Raw genomic sequence first — 12500 nt, 5'->3', positions numbered from 1 at the left:
ATATTGTTGAGGGATTTTGTGTTAATTTACTCTGAAATGTTCATAGTGAAAATGCGTTTCAAAACGAAAAGTATTTAAGTATGTATCTGCATGTATCTTTAAATATTGATGGAGATAATCAGAAGTTGCCGCATCACCAGAAATCACAATCAGGCTGTACTCAGCCACACACACAGACACAGACACACACACACACACAAACACACAGGCACACAGACACACACACACACAAACACACACAGACACAGACACACACACACACAAACACACAAACACACAGGCACACAGACACAGACACACACACAAACACACACAGCAGATGGTGGGGATCATTATGTAGAGTGGCGAGATAAACACACACACACGCAGTGTCTGCTATTGTAATTGCAGATTGTAATGATCATTAAGTTAATCACACATACACACACACGCACACACGCGCGCGCACACACACACACACACACACACACACACACACACACACACACACACACACACACACACACACACACACACACACAGTCCAGAAGCTGTAATTATTGTAAACTGTCTCTGTCCGTGGTGCTGAAGTCCAGCAGTTGTATAACTTTATACACCAAAGCAATAATACTAAACTAGCTTTGCCTGGGGGCCACTTCTGCAAAACATCAGCCCATTACATGTCTTCTGGGATTCTGGGATTTTAGTACACATCCATGACTTTAAAACATTTCAAGGATTGTATGACATTTTTGGACTTAAAGACTTTTCTAAGATTTAGGGAGGTTTCTTGGATTTTTGGACATTTGAAGGATTTTGTGATGTTTCTAGAATTTCAGGACATTTCTGAGATTTCTCAGATTTTAGGATCTCTGTCAGTGGGGTGCAGGGAATCCTCCAGCGGCACAATTTTGAATATTCAAACTCTATTTTGGCACCATATGTAAAGTGAAAGTACAAAAACAAATCCCAGTGTAAATCACTTTATTTTTATTTTGAATTACTTAACGGCTGGGGGGCCACCCAGCACCCTATTGGGGACCGGATTTGTTCCATGGGCCGTTATTTGATTATCACTGCATTTTATGTACCGTCTCTGTCTGTGGTGCTGATGTCCAGGAGGTGTATATTAGGACAGCCGTTATAGCTTTTTTTTTCAAAGTCTGAACCATCTCCAAAATAAAGTGTTTGTATTCTTCAGCGAAATGAAGAAGGTCATGAGTGTGTTTTTTTTTGTTTTGTTTTTTTTTTAGCTCTGACCATTAAAACTATTGCAACTCTTTCTATTTTATTATCAGAAGCAGCTTTCATGGCCACAACAGGTTCAGAATTCCAAAGCTCGACTCCTAATGGGCTTTAGCACATCACACCTGTCCTTGCATTAGCGTGCTGGTTTACTCTCCACTTTAGAATTAATTTCACAAGTATTTGTATTATTTTGTGTCTCTATCCATGGTCCTGAAGTCCAGCAGGTACTTATATTAAGTGATGTCTCTGTCCATAGTGCTTCAGTATGACAGATATTTATATTATGAAGTGTCTCTGTCCATGGTTCTGAAGTAGGGAAGGTATTTATTTTGTAATCTGTCTCAGTCAGTGGTGCTTCGGTATGACGGCTATTTATATTATGTAGTGTCTCTGTCTGTGGTACTGAAGTACACCAGGTATGCATATAGTGTGGGTTCTCTGTCCGTTGACCTGAAGTGGGGAAGGTATTTATAATTGTAAAGTGTCTCTGTCCAGGGTGCCAAAGTACAAAAGGTATTTATGTAGTGTCTTTGCATGGTACTTCAGTCCAGCAGTATTTACATTCTGTGGCATCTCTGTCCGTGGTGCTGAAGTGAGCAAAGATTTATACTATGTAGTGTCTCTATCCGTGGTGCTGAAGTCTGGAAGGCATTTATATTGTTAAATGTTTCTGTGGTGCTGAAGTAAAACACTGCCTCTCTCCATGGTGCTAAAGTCCAGCAAGTGTATATGGCATTTTACTTGACATGTTTACCAATGAATTTGGGTATTGACTGTGTGATAAAAAAAATATTTGGATGTGTCCCCTTGGCCTCTAGGAAATTATACTTGTTTGACGCTCTATAGACCAAATGATTAATCAATTAATTTTAAAAAATAAATGGCATTAATTTATTATAGATTTTTAGAATTTATTATATAATTGCTATTTGCAGCCTAAAAGAAAAAAACATTACTGTGCCACCCAGGAAGTATGCTACTCAAGCAAATGTTGAAACCAAATCCATCCATCCATCCATTCATCCATCCATCCATTCATCCATCCATCCATCCATCCATCCATCCATCCATCCATCCATCCATGCTCCCCCCAATATCTCCCTTTCTGCCACTTCATCAGCTGTGTTTACAGTTTTATGTAAATGAGGACGTCAGCTCCCTCTTTATGATATGAACCCACATCTGGTCCAGTCTGATATGATTGATAACACAAAGATGGCTCGATTACATATTTAATCCCTCCTGGAGCGCGAGTCCACAGCCGTGTGAACTCATATAAGCACACTGAATGGACCCTGCTGAGGTTCGGGGTTCAATTCCCACCAGCAGGACCGCATTGATCACACATTAGTACACACTCCAGCACATTAGAGGAAGAATCACAGGTCGAACTCGAGAAAACGTGTTTACCATTTAACAGAGGAGGTGGACGCGGAGTGACAGAACGGAGAAAAGAACAGCGTGGGCGATGACTACCACAGAGAAAGGGAAAAAAAGGAGTGTATTTCTTTTACAACTGCTGCTAATCAAACAACAGGAGCAGCTGCAGGTATGAGAGAGTGACTGTAGTCATCTACACCTCCGTGTCAACAAAGCTCTCTGTCATATTACACTTCAGTAGAAGACTGCAGCCGCACAAGAGTTAGTACAGTGCAGTACAGTGCAAAAGTATTGTGTCTTCTCTGATGGATTACAGTGATAACCCAGTTTATGGCCTGCGGGCCAAATCTGGCCATTTTTTATTTCTAAATGAAAACAAATTGATTCTATTGATCTTCTCCTAAAATCTTAGAAATGTCATAAAATCTATAAAAAACCCTAAAACCGTAGAAACTTCCTAAAGTCCCCAAAATATCCTAAAAATCCTAGAATTGTCCTAAACTCCTGGAAATGCCTAAAGTTCTACAAAGGTCCTAAATTCCTAGAAACATCCTAAAATCCTAAAAATGTCCTAAAACCCTATAAATGTCTTTGAGTCTAAGACAGGTCCTACAATCATTGAAATGTCCTTAAGTCCTACAAATATCCTAAAATCCTTGAAACAACCAATAAACCTCAAAATGTTCTAAAGTCACAGAAAGGTCCTCAAAATCTAGAAATGTCTTAAAAGTTCTAGAAAGGTCCTAAATTCCCAGAAGTGTCCTAAAATCCAAAAAATTTCCTAAAGTCCTACAAATGTTCTAAAATCCTAGAAGTGACCTAAAATCCTGGAAACATCCCAAAATCACACAAAGGTCCTAAAATCCTGGAAATGTCCTTGTGTCCTACAAATGTGCTGAAGTCCGAAAAACGTCCTAAAATCCCAGAAATGTCCTCACGTCCTAGAAATGTCCTAAAATCTTAGAAATATGAATGGGGCCCCTGCGACTGGCCCCTGGCCACCTGTCATTTTGCAAAGTGGCCCAAAAGCAAAGCACGCTTCAGTATCCCTGCTGTATAACTCCAGTGTTTCATATTCAAATTCTGTCATTTATCAGCACTGCAGGACTGTTTTTTTTTGTGTGTGTGCATTTTCGCCCTCTCACACGTGGATTAAGCGACATCGTGCGCTCTCTGTACCTGTTAAAATGATGACTTTCACATTAATGTTCCTCACAGCTTCACTCAACCATGACGGCATATTGACAAAAGAGAGAATTGTGCGCTTGTGTGATATTTGGCAGCTGGTGTGAGAGAACAGCGGTAGATTAAAAATATTAGGGAAGAGGAGCATTTTCTCTCTCTGGCTGCCTCACTGGTGAATTTTATTTTGCTGCTGGAGTCTTCATTAAAGACTGTGGTGATGCTTTTGACAAGTTTTCACATCAGTTTCATCATTTAACACAAGTACTCGGCAGATTCTGACAGAAAATTAAGTTTGGTCCCTCGTTTTATTCCTATTAGCTCTCACGCTGTGTGTCAAGAGGTTTGCTGGATATTCATTTATTCATCCATGCATACTGAAATAAATCAAAAGCTGGTCTGATGATTTTTGTGGGGGGTTTCAACCTCTTCTGCTCTGGTTGCAGCGCAGAGGGGAAAATTTTTTCAGACTGATCAGATCTTAGGAGAAAAAATATAAACTTACTCAAATCAGATTTTTTGCAGAACTTCATAATTTTTTACACTGATTTTATTTTCCATTACAATAAATACAGCGACAGTTTCAGTGTCAGGTGAGAGGTAGACACCTTGTGCTTCGGCTCTCGAGTGTCAGGGAAGAAGAGACCGGTGTTCCTACGACTGCTTGTCAGCAGCTGTGACACTAACCGTGACATTTCACAGCTTGACAATTTATTATAGACCTATAAAGTACTCATAGTAACCCGATAAAGTCACGTGAAACAAAAGGAGAGCATACTAACTAAAGTTTCTCTCACAGTGAGCTCGAGTTATGGCCAAAAATCCTGCTCTATGAGTTCACAGTGACCCTGAACTTTGGCCTTCAACCATCAGATTCTAATCCGCTCAGTCTTGAGTCCAAGTGGACATTTGTGCCAAATTTCACGAAACTCCCTCAAGGCCATTGTCAGATATCTTGTTCACGAAAATGAGACAGATGCAGGTCACAGTGACCTTTGAACACCAAATTACAATCAGCTCATTGTTTAGTCCAAGTGAATGTTTGTGTCAAATCTGAATAAATTCCTTCAAGATGTTATCACTTTTATAAGAATCAGACAGACAAGTTTACATGGAATTTGAACTTTGACCTATGACCACCAAAATCTAGTTAATTTCATTCTTAAGTCCATGTGGACGTTTGTGCAAAATTTGAAGAAATTACCTCAAGGTGTTTTTGAGATATCATGTTAACAAGAATGGACCAGACGGATGGACAACCCAAAAACATAAAAAAAAGAAAAACAAACAAACAAAAAACAACAAATATCCCAATCCCTAAATCGAAAATCGAATGTCTTTCTAAAGTGAAGAATCGTCTGACATTATCATCTAAACAGCTGTACCGCTAACACGGATGAAAATAAGAGTTTAGCCATGCAGGAGCGGGTAACATGTCAGACTCTCAGTGGAGGATTTTTCATATTTCTGTTTCTGCGGGACAAAATTTGCTAATAAGAAACAAAAAAAGCGAACTTCCAGGTGACATCAGAGTCACAGAAGCAGCTTGGAGAGTTTGGAGCGACGCCCAACAGACGCTCCGACGACTGCCTTCAAAACAAGCAGCTTCCCCTCAGAGAACAGACGGGACCAGAGACGGAATAAAACACAACGGGTTTTAAATGTTTTCAGCAGAAAGGAAAGTGAGCATGGAAACGATAAAAATGATTTAATGAGACTCTGAAAGTCCCTGCAGGTTGTTAAAGTGTCAGTCTGAACTGGGGGAACAGATCAGAGCGAGACCTCCTCCAGTTACACTGATTTTTGTCTTTGTTGCTCCAAACTGAGACAGAGAATCATTTAAAAAAATTAATTTGCATCCACTCGACTGTTTGACAGTTGAGTTCCGGTTAAAAAGACTCATTAAAGCAGCTGGAGAGCTTTCAATCGTCTGACAGGCCGTCAGCAGGAAGAAATGCAGCTAAAAGAGAAAAAACTGTCAGCGCTGATGATTTCATTACAGTCGGTTCTCTTTAGTCGGAGTGAACGCTCATTTGTTGTCAGAGGTCACAGCAGAGGAACATTTACAAGATGCGAACAAAAGAGTTTCAGATTTTTACTGAATGTTTCAGTTAACCTTCAGAGATTATTGGTCCCGGTGAAATGCAAAAAACTACGCAGGATGCAAAATTACTAAAAATGACACAAAACAACTAATTAGAGATGCAAAGAGACGACAAAGACATGCAAAGTTACTAAGAAGAGATGCAAAAACAAAGATGCAAAGCTATCAAACGCAGATGTGAAACGACCACAGAGATACAAAATGAAAACAAAAAGACACAAAACAACAAAGCAGAGATGCAAAGAGTCTACAAAGCGATGCAAATCAACTGAAAAGCAAGATGCAAAATGACAACAAAGAGATGCAAAGCAACCAGAAAGAGATTTTAGGTAACCATAGAGATGCAAAACCACCCAAAATAAATTCAAAATGACTACAAAGACATGCAATGCATTCAAAGAGATGCAAAACAACAACAGAGACACAAAATGACTACGAGGAGATGCAAAAAGACACAAAACCACAAAGCACAGATGCAAAGAGTGGACAAAGAGATGAAAATCAACTCACAAGAGATGCAAAACAACAAAAACATGCGAAACATCTGAAAAGAGATGCACAACAACACAGACTATCTGATGATAAAGTAATTATTTAAATTCTGTGCAGACACGTATCAACACCAGCAGATGAACAAACTATAAGAACCTGTTAATATTTTATCATTTCAACATATGGTTCAGTAGATTGAAGCTGCAGACGAGCAGGAAACAGAGAGTCAGTGCTGTACATAATGTATGAATGTGGATGATCATGCGTGGGCAGACACACACACACACACACACACACACACACACACACACACACACACACACACACACACACACAGAGGCAGTAACAATCAGCTGTGTGTGGAGAAGTATTTTCGGAAATGAAAGAATATTCAATTTGCTCTCCAACTGGAGAGGTTCAAGTGTTTTATATGTAAATAAACACACACTCTGGTAACACACACTCTTTGTGTTTGTTATCAGACTCCACTGAAAAACTAGTCATTTAAATATATTTTTGCTAACTCTCTTTTTTTTCTTTTCACCCTTTTTTTCAAAATCTATTTTAAAAAAAAACCTCTCTTTCTTTTTTTCTCCTCCCTCTTACATCCCTTCCTCCATTTCTAGCTCCCCATTCTTGACTTCATTCACTGGATGCTTTCCTTCGTATGTAAAAACATAAATCCCCGCACATGCACAGAGTGCGGCTGCCACGTCATTGTTCACACAGGATGTGTGCATCGTCAGTTTACACAGTTAGTTAAAAGTTAAACGTTTCATGCAAGAACCGCTGCCCTGTAAATGACACCTTCGTTGCACTTTCATTAAAAAAAAATACAGATACAGATAATCAACAAAACGGCGAATATCGGTCCCAAAAACAAGCCAGCTGATAATGTTTGACCGCTTCTCAACATGTTGTCAGTGTTTACGGTCTGATCTCGGGTGCACACCTGATAGCTACAAGGTTTGTTTACATAAAGTAACAAACGGAGTCAGTGTGGACAGAGAGCTCTGATGGTTTTTTGATGCTACGTGACAGACACGCGTTTTCACGATACCATGATGTTCCACTGAGGAGAAGCTGCTGAGCCAATCAGCGAAACTGGTAAAATTCGGTAAACCGGTCCGGTGTTTGCCTTAATATTCGCGCACAAACCAAACTCTTCTCCTTGTCCTTCTGTATTTTTCTCTCTTTCTCTGCATCGTCTTTATTTTCTGCGTGACTTTTCTTTCCCTCCTGCTGTCCTCCGTCCATTTGTCGTCTAACATTCACTTTCTCCTTCCTTTCTTCCTTTCCTCCCTTCTTTCTCTTTTATTTTTAATTCCCTCCTTTCTTTCTTTATAAACCAAATCCAAATTTACAACATGTGAAACATTTTAAATCCCAAATATGGTCATCCAACAGGTTGCCATGCCAACCGCATCCACCAGAGAGCTGTGTGTGTGTGTGTGTTTGTGTGTGTGTGTGTGTGTGTGTGTTCTGTCTGTTACATAATGAGACAAAACTGCTGCATCTGTTTCTTCCTCCGACAATCCCCCTAAAACACACACACACACACACACACACACACACACACACACACTATCAAATCTTCATCGTGATCTGTTTTTAGGAATCACTTCCTCTTCCTGTGACAGAAGTCGTTATATTTATCCGCCATCTGTGCGCACGCACACACACACACACACACACACACACACACACACACACTCGTCGATCAGATAATCACAACATTAATCTGCTCTGTTGTTCTCAGTTTAAAATCTGTTTGTCTTTTTATTTCTCTTCTTAATTTTTTTTTGCGTTAATAAAATCTTTTGAAACATCTGCATCTTGATTTTTAACCCTCGCTGTCGTCACTGCCGGCTGTTTGATGAGGAGGAGACCCTTAACTCATCATCTCGATACCCCATTTTGACAGTTATGGGATGTAAACAAGTGTTTACTGTTCAGAAATCAAATCACATAGACGTGTATCAGATGGAAAACGAGCAGCTGGAGGTGATTTAATATTTCGCTCTTCACGATGTCGTCACAGTCCTCACTTCAGGTCAAAGAAAACCTGCTATTTATTGGTTCCAGTTGGGAGCCAACTTTTGGGCTCTGAACTAATTTATTTTTGGCCGAAATTTTCAGAACAGTTAAAAATAAAAAGATGAACATGTAGCTGCAGTCGTGAGTCTTTGGCTTCAGTTAGAAGAAACTATCAGCAACATTTGCTCTCCACCTCTGAAACTCTGCTGATATTAACACGTTTATCTGGTTTATCATCAGAATCTCTTTAGACTCTTATTTTGACAAGTACGTCTTCCTTTTTTTTGGTTTGCTTTTCCGAGTAGGCATTTGATGTTTTCCCCCCTTTGTGACCCAGATGTGGTAGTTTAATGTCGGTGTGAACAGCACAAATCCCATGAAATCAGATTTGGGACACTTTTATATGTGGTTCTAAATCAAATACAGATCAGATTTTTTTGAAATGTGACCTAACAGCCGTGTGACCATGAGGGCTTGCAGTGTGAACGCAGTGAAAGTCTCCTGAAGAAAGGTTTTTGTCCAATAACGCAAAATAAAACTGCCTACCCCATCTTTAAAGTGATGAATTCATTAATGCATCAGTACTTATAATCCAGCAATATATAAAAAAGTGGTCATGTTGCGATAATAAATAAATATATACCAAAACCATAAAAGATACACCATAAAAATACATTAAAATGTCACCCACCAGGGAGAGCATTTATTGGTCTGGTTTGGCAAAGTGCATTCTGCTATTTGTGGCTTTTCCACTTCTGTTTTCTTGGTCAAGTTGAAGAGTATCGACGTCTCTCTACTACAAAGACAGTCCAAATCTGGGAAAAGACCATCTTTCCAGCTGTGAAACACTTCTTCGCCTAAAGTCGCCTAAAAGTCCAAATATTTCTTCCACCAACTGAGTAACTGAGTAACCGAGTATTCGTTTGTGTGAGAAACAGATCTTAATCAGAACAGTCCAAATCTGCATCCTACATTTCCCATAATGCAGCAGATCTTTCACCAGAGCCTCCCTGCTGCGCCTCCAGTTTGTAACAGACTGTGTGTTAGACATTTGTAGCCTGATGACATCATTACGACATCATCAGGCCACACACACACACACACACACACACACACACACACACACACACTATCGTCAGCTGTCTGAAAACAGCCTGCCCACACCAGACTCCATTCAAAAACACTCATTTGAACATTGATTTGTTAAGTAGGTCACATTTCTCTGGTACAAAATCTACAAAAAATGTATTTCTCAGACCGCGAGGACTCACTCTTGAATTCAGCGTGAGTGTGATCCACCCAGCAGCTTTTACTTAGATATAAATGTCATCAGTTTGTTCACACCACCCGCTGCCACCCACCGACACGCAGGATGGGCCATCTGGAGGATTGTTGTCGAGTCCAGAAACTCGGAGACAAAAACATCAAAGAAAGACCAAAAAATACATGTTGACCTCTGATACTTTTTAACTCAAAAACACTTCCAGATTTTCTATTCTCAGTTTCCATCTGAACACGTCTGATTCCTCAGCAGCTCAGTAATGGGAAGAAAATCCACAACTTAAAGCGTCCTGTGACTGCAAACACGCCAACCTGTGTTTTAAGTGGGAGGATCACGTTACCAAACAGGCTTCTTATGTAACACACTAACCTCAAATACAGCTATAAATATCACCAAAGCGCTCACAGTAAATACAGCCCAGAGGAGCTTCAGGGTCAGCGGTTCGATCCCCGCCGCCTCCTGACCGAGCGTCCTCCAGCAAAACACCAAACTGCTCCATGATGTGATTATTGACCCGCAGAGTCAAAATCCACCCAGAGCATCGTCAGACATCGAGGGAGTCATTTATTAAACGTTACAAATACTGTTTGTGTACAGTGTCATGAGGAGAGAGGATTTAAAGCTCCAGCGTGAAGGATTTAGGGGGTTAAATTGGCAGAAATGGAATACAATATAAAAAGCATGCTCTCTGTAATCCCCCGAAAATAAGCTTGGGGACCAGTCACAGCAGCCCCATGCATGTCACTGGGATTTTAGGACATTTCGAGGATTTTAGGACATTTTGAGCATTTTAGGATGTTTGTAGGATTTTAGGACATTTTGAGCATTTTAGGATGTTTGTAGGATTTTAGGACTTTTCTTGGATTTTAGGACTTTTCTTGGATTTTAGGATGTTTCAAGGATTTGAGAAAATTTCTAGGATTTTAGTTTATTTTCATGATTTTAGGAAATTTCTAGGATTTTAGCACTTTCCTTGGATTTAAGAACATTGATGGGATTTTAGGACGTTTCAAGGAATTTAGGGCGTTTTTAGGGTTTTAAAACGTTTTTAGGCCTTTAGAACTTTTCTTGGATTTAAGAGCATTTCTAGGATTTTAGGATGTTTCTCTGATTTTAGTCCATTTCTAAGATTTAGGAGTTCTCAATGGTTTTATGACATTTCTAGGATTCTGGGACGTTTCTAAGATTTTGGGACGTCTCTAAGATTTCAGGACGTTTCTAGGATTTGATTTCGGTTCCCTTGTGAATTACTGATTAGATAAAGAGACTTGCATTATACTGCACCAGCTGTGTGAGTTTGTAAACAGATGTTTTGAGATAGTTTTGCTGTTTTTAAACGTGAACCCCTTTGATTTGTATTCATTGAGAATTTGGGCTGATTTGGGATTTTTTTGTTCACCATGGAGGCATGCATGTGATGTAAACTCAAAGCGGGGCCGCTCAGTCACAGAGGAGACGATGAAGCAAGTGCGTCTGTGTTCAGGTGAGCGTTCAGCAGCCTTCAGGCGCTCTGACACGTTACGCAACTCTTTTCTGGAAGACGACCAGCAGCCGAGAGAGCTCCGTCCTAAAGGTCGGACGGAGCTGCAGGAAAACTTCTGCAGCAACTTTGTACACTTTTGAGATTCAGCTGAAAATGTCACAAAGCTCAGAGCCTCCGCACATATTTAAAGCCTCTCATTTGAAAGAAAAGGTTTCCAGGTCGCTTACATTCACAATTGTATTTTAGAGACCATAAAAACAGCTGCTGATGAAAATGGAGAAAAACAGCCGATCAATGAGCACGGTCTGGTTTCTATGAAAGACACGGTTACGCTGAACATTTCTAAATTAATTCACTTCTCAACCTGACCTTTTTTCTCCATTTTCAAAAAGCTTTTTAAAGAAGACCGACAGGATTAATGTGCTGAAAAACCATCAGTGGGATGTGACCTTGTTTCAAGGTAATCTAAAAAATGAAAACACCCAGAAATTAAAGCGTAACCAAAGAAATCTAATGTAAAAGAAGTTTCCTTCACATCTTCTGTTCTGATGTTTGATTTCTTCACACAACAGTTTTTTTCTGTGTTGAAGCTTTTATTCAGGACTTTTTTAAATGTTCATTTGCAGCTGCGAAACAGAATTGGCCGTTTAAGGTTGAGACCGGCCGCTCGTCTGCAGCTTCAACACAATTCAACAATCAATAAGAGTCAAAAACCGTCAGAAAAATTAGTCCAGACTCACTGAAACAGGATTATTCTGACTAGATCCACATTTTGTTGAAAAAGAAATTAGCCAAACATGATCACAAGTTTATCAAAACACCAAATGAGTCTGACGAACTTTTAGACAAAAGGATTAAGAGACGTTTAAGGCTGGTACAGGCTTTCAACTAAAAGCCCTCCGGACTGAGAAACGTCCGAGTCTGAAACCCAGAGTCATCATCACAGTCGTCATGACAGATGTTTAAAAAACCCCAAAACTCCATCAAGTCTTCATCAGTTTATCCTGTTGGACATTTGGATGAAACTTTGTCAGAGTTAGAGTATCTGACCACAGAACTGTGTTCAGTTCACAGTGACAGTGACCACCAAGTGGATGTTTGTGCCAAATTTAAAGGAAAAGCCACAGCTGTTGTCAGCTCCGAGGCATAAAAACAACCGTTAAAGTAAAAAAACATTAAAGAAACAAAACCTTAAGATCATGACAAGACAGTCAGGAACCTCAACAACCAAAACACGTCAAAGTAAAACGCCTTCTGAAGACAAACGAGTCTGGGGAAAGGACAACTTTTGGTCCAAAACAAAATAAAACCAA

General features: G+C 39.8%; 1 protein-coding gene across 3 annotated transcripts in view; it reads right to left on the bottom strand.

Annotated features, from left to right (window-relative positions):
* Positions 1-12500, bottom strand: part of prkg1b (protein kinase cGMP-dependent 1b) — a 65266-nt gene that overhangs the window by 32805 nt on the left and 19961 nt on the right. The gene's annotated exons all lie outside the window — the stretch shown is intronic.

Source organism: Plectropomus leopardus, chromosome 19, assembly GCF_026936395.1.
Source record: "Plectropomus leopardus strain MGB_pleo_1.0 chromosome 19, ASM2693639v1, whole genome shotgun sequence".
Lineage (NCBI taxonomy): Eukaryota > Metazoa > Chordata > Actinopteri > Perciformes > Serranidae > Plectropomus > Plectropomus leopardus.
The sequence above is the reverse complement of the archived record's forward strand: the minus strand, read 5'-3'. Positions and strand labels throughout refer to the sequence as shown.